At 52.0% G+C, this 6,000-nt stretch overlaps 1 protein-coding gene across 1 annotated transcript in view; it reads left to right on the plus strand.

The window, feature by feature from the left end:
• The window catches only part of LOC135565763 (zinc finger protein 135-like), an 88,013-nt gene that overhangs the window by 27,329 nt on the left and 54,684 nt on the right, over window positions 1-6,000 (plus strand). The gene's annotated exons all lie outside the window — the stretch shown is intronic.

A 6,000-nucleotide genomic window follows, 5' to 3' on the forward strand; every position in this document is an offset into this window, starting at 1 on the left:
GGCTGTCTCTGTGTAATTGAACGGCACCATCAGTAGAAAGCCTGTCAGGTCTGTGGCACACAGCTCTTCTCTACGTTGTCAGAATGTCCAAATGCATTGAAACACCTTCTATTGAGATGAAATGCCAACAGAACACACTTTTTCAGCCCACTAATAAACCTTTATTCTTGCTTCTGAAAGTACTAAAGTGTCTGCTGAGAACAGACATGTAAACAAGTGTTTATATGGGAGAAAAATGTGTCAGAGTGGAGTTACAAATATTAGGTTTGGCGAGAGTTCATCCATGAAATCAGCTATAGGACCCAGTGGAATGGAGGAAGAGGAGAGGAGAGGGGGGACATTAGGAGTGTCTGGAGAACAGTGTACATGGTGAGGGGGGACATTAGGAGTGTCTGGAGAACAGTGTACATGGTGAGGGGGACATTAGGAGTGTCTGGAGAACAGTGTACATGGTGAGGGGGACATTAGGAGTGTCTGGAGAACAGTGTACATGGTGAGGGGGGACATTAGGAGTGTCTGGAGAACAGTGTACATGGTGAGGGGGGACATTAGGAGTGTCTGGAGAACAGTGTACATGGGAGAGGAGAGAGGGGGACATTAGGGAGTGTCTGGAGAACAGTGTACATGAGGAGGAGAAGAGGGGACATTAGGAGTGTCTGGAGAACAGTGTACATGGTGAGGAGGAGGGGGACATTAGGAGTGTCTGGAGAACAGTGTACATGGAGAGGAGGAGAGGGGGGACATTAGGAGTGTCTGGAGAACAGTGTACATGAGGAGGAGAGGGGGGACATTAGGAGTGTCTGGAGAACAGTGTACATGGAGAGGAGGAGAGGGGGGACATTAGGAGTGTCTGGAGAACAGGGTACATGGAGAGAGAGGGGGACATTAGGAGTGTCTGGAGAACAGTGTACATGGTGAGGAGGAGAGAGGGGGACATTAGGAGTGTCTGGAGAACAGTGTACATGGAGAGGAGGAGGGACATTAGGAGTGTCTGGAGAACAGTGTACATGAGAGAGGAGGGAGAGGGGGGACATTAGGAGTGTCTGGAGAACAGTGTACATGGTGAGGAGGAGAGGGGGGACATTAGGAGTGTCTGGAGAACAGTGTACATGGAGAGGAGGAGGGACATTAGGAGTGTCTGGAGAACAGTGTACATGAGGAGGAGAGGAGGGACATTAGGAGTGTCTGGAGAACAATGTACATGGAGAGGAGAGGGGGACATTAGGAGTGTCTGGAGAACAGTGTACATGAGAGGAGGAGAGGGGGACATTAGGAGTGTCTGGAGAACAGTGTACATGAGAGGAGGAGAGGGGGACATTAGGAGTGTCTGGAGAACAGTGTACATGAGGAGGAGGAGGGGGGACATTAGGAGTGTCTGGAGAACAGTGTACATGAGGAGAGAGGAGAGTGTCTGGGAACAGTGTACATGAGGAGGGGAGAGGGGGACATTAGGAGTGTCTGGAGAACAGTGTACATGAGGAGGAGGGGGACATTAGGAGTGTCTGGAGAACAGTGTACATGAGGGAGGGAGAGGGGGACATTAGGAGTGTCTGGAGAACAGTGTACATGAGAGAGGGGGACATTAGAGTGTCTGGAGAACAGTGTACATGGAGGAGGAGAGGGGGGACATTAAGAGTGTCTGGAGAACAGTGTACATGGAGGAGGAGAGGGGGGACATTAGGAGTGTCTGGAGAACAGTGTACATGGAGGAGGGGGGACATTAGGAGTGTCTGGAGAACAGTGTACATGGAGGAGAGAGGGGGACATTAGGAGTGTCTGGAGAACAGTGTACATGGAGAGGAGAGGGGGGACATTAAGTGTCTGGAGAACAGTGTACATGAGGAGAGGGGGGGACATGTCTGGAGAGGGGGGACATTAGGAGTGTCTGGAGAACAGTGTACATGTGAGGATGAGAGGGGGGACATTAGGAGTGTCTGGAGAACAGTGTACATGGAGAGGAGAGGGGACATTAGGAGTGTCTGGAGAACAGTGTACATGGAGGAGAGAGGACATTAGGAGTGTCTGGAGAACAGTGTACATGGAGGAGGAAGGGGGACATTAGGAGTGTCTGGAGAACAGTGTACATGGAGAGGGGGACATTAGGGAGTGTCTGAGAACAGTACATGGAGGAGAGGGGGGACATTAGGAGTGTCTGGAGAACAGTGTACATGGAGAGGAGGAGAGGGGGACATTAGGGTGTCTGGAGAACAGTGTACATGAGGAGAGGGGGACATTAGGAGTGTCTGGAGTGTACAGGAGGAGAGGGGGGACATTAGGAGTGTCTGGAGAACAGTGTACATGAGGAGAGAGGGGGACATTAGGAGTGTCTGGAGAACAGTGTACATGGAGGAGGAGGAGAGGGGGACATTAGGAGTGTCTGGAGAACAGTGTACATGGGAGGATGAGAGGGGGACATTAGGAGTGTCTGGAGAACAGTGTACATGGAGAGGAGAGGGGGACATTAGGAGTGTCTGGAGAACAGTGTACATGGAGAGGAGGGACATTAGGGAGTGTCTGGGAGAACAGTGTACATGAGGAGGAGAGGGGGACATTAGGAGTGTCTGGAGAACAGTGTACATGGAGGAGGAGAGGGGGACATTAGGAGTGTCTGGAGAACAGTGTACATGAGGAGGAGAGGGGGACATTAGGAGTGTCTGGAGAACAGTGTACATGGAGAGGAGAGGGGGACATTAGGGTGTCTGGAGAACAGTGTACATGGAGGGAGGGACATTAGGAGTGTCTGAGAACAGTGTACATGAGAGAGGGGACATTGTGTCTGGAGAGATTATTACATGAGAGGGGGACATTAGGAGTGTCTGGAGAGGGGACAGTGTACATGGAGAGGAGAGGAGGGACATTAGGGAGTGTCTGGAGAACAGTGTACATGATGAGGAGAGAGGGGACATTAGGAGTGTCTGGAGAACAGTGTACATGGAGAGGAGAGGGGGACATTAGGGGTGTCTGGAGAACAGTGTACATGGGGAGAGGGGGACATTAGGAGTGTCTGGAGAACAGTGTACATGGTGAGGAGGAGAGGGGACATTAGGAGTGTCTGGAGAACAGTGTACATGGAGAGGAGGGAGGGGGACATTAGGAGTGTCTGGAGAACAGTGTACATGAGGAGGAGAGGGGACATTAGGAGTGTCTGAGAATGAGGAGGAGGGGGGACATTAGGAGTGTCTGGAGAACAGTGTACATGAGGAGGAGGAGGGGGACATTAGGAGTGTCTGGAGAACAGTGTACATGGAGGGAGAGGGGGACATTAGGAGTGTCTGGAGAACAGTGTACATGAGGAGAGGGGGACATTAGTGTCTGGAGGTGTACATGGAAGAGGAGGGGACATTAGGAGTGTCTGTCAGTGTACATGGAGAGGACAGGACATAGAGGAGTGTCTGGAGAACAGTGTACATGGTGAGGGAGGAGAGGGGGACATTAGGAGTGTCTGGAGAACAGTGTACATGGAGAGGAGGGGGGACATTAGGGGTGTCTGGAGAACAGTGTACATGAGGAGGAGAGGGGACATTAGGAGTGTCTGGAGAACAGTGTCACATGGTACAGTGAGGAGAGGGGGACATTAGGAGTGTCTGGAGAACAGTGTACATGAGGAGGAGAGGGGGACATTAGGAGTGTCTGGAGAACAGTGTACATGGAGAGGAGGAGAGGGGGGACATTATGAGTGTCTGGAGAACAGTGTACATGAGAGAAGGGGGACATTAGGAGTGTCTGGAGAACAGTGTACATGAGGAGGAGGGGGACATTAGGAGTGTCTGGAGAACAGTGTACATGGAGGAGGAGGAGGACATTAGGGGAGTGTCTGGAGAACAGTGTACATGAGGAGGAGAGGGGGACATTAGGAGTGTCTGGAGAACAGTGTACATGGAGGAGAGGGGGGACATTAGGAGTGTCTGGAGAACAGTGTACATGGAGGAGGAGAGAAGGGGACATTAGGAGTGTCTGGAGAACAGTGTACATGAGGAGAAGGGGGACATTAGGAGTGTCTGGAGAACAGTGTACATGGAGGAGGAGGGGGGGACATTAGGAGTGTCTGGAGGAACAGTGTACATGGAAGAGGGGGACATTAGGAGTGTCTGAGAGACAGTGTACATGGAGAGGGGGGACATTAGGAGTGTCTGGAGAACAGTGTACATGGAGGAGGAGAGGGGACATTAGGAGTGTCTGGAGAACAGTGTACATGGGAGGAGGGGGACATTAGGGTGTCTGGAGAACAGTGTACATGAGGGGAGAGGGGACATTAGGGTGTCTGGAGAACGTGTACACGGAGGAGAGGGGGACATTAGGAGTGTCTGGAGAACAGTGTACATGGAGGAGAGGAGGGACATTAGGAGTGTCTGGAGAACAGTGTACATGAGGAGGGGGGACATTAGGAGTGTCACAGAGGGAGCAGTGTACATGGAGGAGAGAGGACATTAGGAGTGTCTGGAGAACAGTGTACATGGGAGGGAGGAGAGTGTCATGGAGGAGATTAGGAGTGTCTGGAGAACAGTGTACATGGAGAGGAGGAGAGGGGGACATTAAGGTGTCTGGAGAACAGTGTACTGGAGGAGAGGAGGGGGGACATTAGGAGTGTCTGGAGAACAGTGTACATGGAGAGGAGGGGGGACATTAGGAGTGTCTGGAGAACAGTGTACATGGTGAGGAGAGGGGGGACATTAGGAGTGTCTACAGTGTACATGGAGGAGGAGAGGGGACATTAGGAGTGTCTGGAGAACAGTGTACATGAGGAGGAGAGGGGGGACATTAGGAGTGTCTGGAGAACAGTGTACATGGTGAGGAGGAGAGGGGACATTAGGAGTGTCTGGGAGAACAGTGTACATGGAGAGGAGAGGAGGAGGACATTAGGAGTGTCTGGAACAGGGTACATGGAGAGGAGGAGAGGGGGACATTAAGGGTGTCTGGAGAACAGTGTACATGGTGAGGAGGAGAGGGGGACATTAGGAGTGTCTGGAGAACAGTGTACATGGAGAGGGGACATTAGGAGTGTGTCTGGAGAGGACATGTCTGGAGGAGGGAGAGGGGGTGTCTGGAGAACAGTGTACATGGAGGAGAGGAGGGACATTAGGAGTGTCTGGAGAACAATGTACATGGAGGAGGAGAGGGGGGACATTAGGGTGTCTGGAGAACAGTGTACATGAGGAGAGTGGGACATTAGGAGGGGGTGTCTGGAGAACAGTGTACATGGAGGAGGAGGGGGGACATTAGGAGTGTCTGGAGAACAGTGTACATGGAGGAGGAGGGGACATTAGGAGTGTCTGGAGAACAGTGTACATGGAGGAGAGGGGGGGACATTAGGAGTGTCTGGAGAACAGTGTACATGGAGAGGAGAGAGGGGACATTAGGGAGTGTCTGGAGAGCAGTGTACATGGGTGAGGAGGAGAGGGGACATTAGGAGTGTCTGGAGAACAGTGTATGGAGAGGAGGAAGGGGGGGACATTAGGGTGTCTGGAGAACAGTGTACATGGGAGGAGGAGGGGACATTAGGAGTGTCTGGAGAACAGTGTACATGGAGAGGAGAGGGGGACATTAGGAGTGTCTGGAGAACAGTGTACATGAGGAGAGAGGGGGGACATTAGGAGTGTCTGGAGTACAGAGAGGAGAGGGGACATTAGAAGTGTCAGAGGGAACAGTGTACATGGAGGAGGACATTAGGAGTGTCTGGAGAACAGTGTACATGGAGGAGGAGGGGGGACATTAAGGTGTCTGGAGAACAGTGTACATGGAGAGGAGGAGAGGGGACATTAGGAGGTGTCTGGAGAACAGTGTACATGAGGAGGAGAGGGGGGACATTAGGAGTGTCTGGAGAACAGTGTACATGGAGGAGGAGAAGGGGGACATTAGGGTGTCTGGAGAACAGTGTACATGAGGAGGAGGGGGGACATTAGGAGTGTCTGGAGAACAGTGTACATGAGGAGAGAGAGGACATTAGGAGTGTCTGGAGAACAGTGTACATGAGGAGAGGGGGACATTAGGAGTGTCTGGAGA

This window comes from Oncorhynchus nerka, linkage group LG9b, assembly GCF_034236695.1.
Source record: "Oncorhynchus nerka isolate Pitt River linkage group LG9b, Oner_Uvic_2.0, whole genome shotgun sequence".
Lineage (NCBI taxonomy): Eukaryota > Metazoa > Chordata > Actinopteri > Salmoniformes > Salmonidae > Oncorhynchus > Oncorhynchus nerka.